Source organism: Myotis lucifugus, unplaced genomic scaffold (genome assembly GCF_000147115.1).
Source record: "Myotis lucifugus unplaced genomic scaffold, Myoluc2.0 scaffold_103, whole genome shotgun sequence".
Lineage (NCBI taxonomy): Eukaryota > Metazoa > Chordata > Mammalia > Chiroptera > Vespertilionidae > Myotis > Myotis lucifugus.
The window spans coordinates 412,884-413,092 of record NW_005871151.1 but is presented as its reverse complement, the minus strand read 5'-3'; positions in this window follow the sequence as shown (position 1 = coordinate 413,092).

Below are 209 nucleotides of genomic sequence, written 5' to 3'. Positions count from 1 at the left end.
AGTCTTTTATTAAACCAGGTGAGTCCCTCCATCAGCTGAGAGGGCACACGGCTGTCCCGGGCACCCCACGCCTCCCCGGGGCTGGGTGTGGCTGTCCCACCCGGCCCAGACCTCCTTCTCTTTGCCAAGGGACATCCCGCTGTCTCGGGGCCGGGTGATGGGCCAGAGGGGGACCGTGGCTGGGGCTTCGTTTACAGCTCAGATTTGGG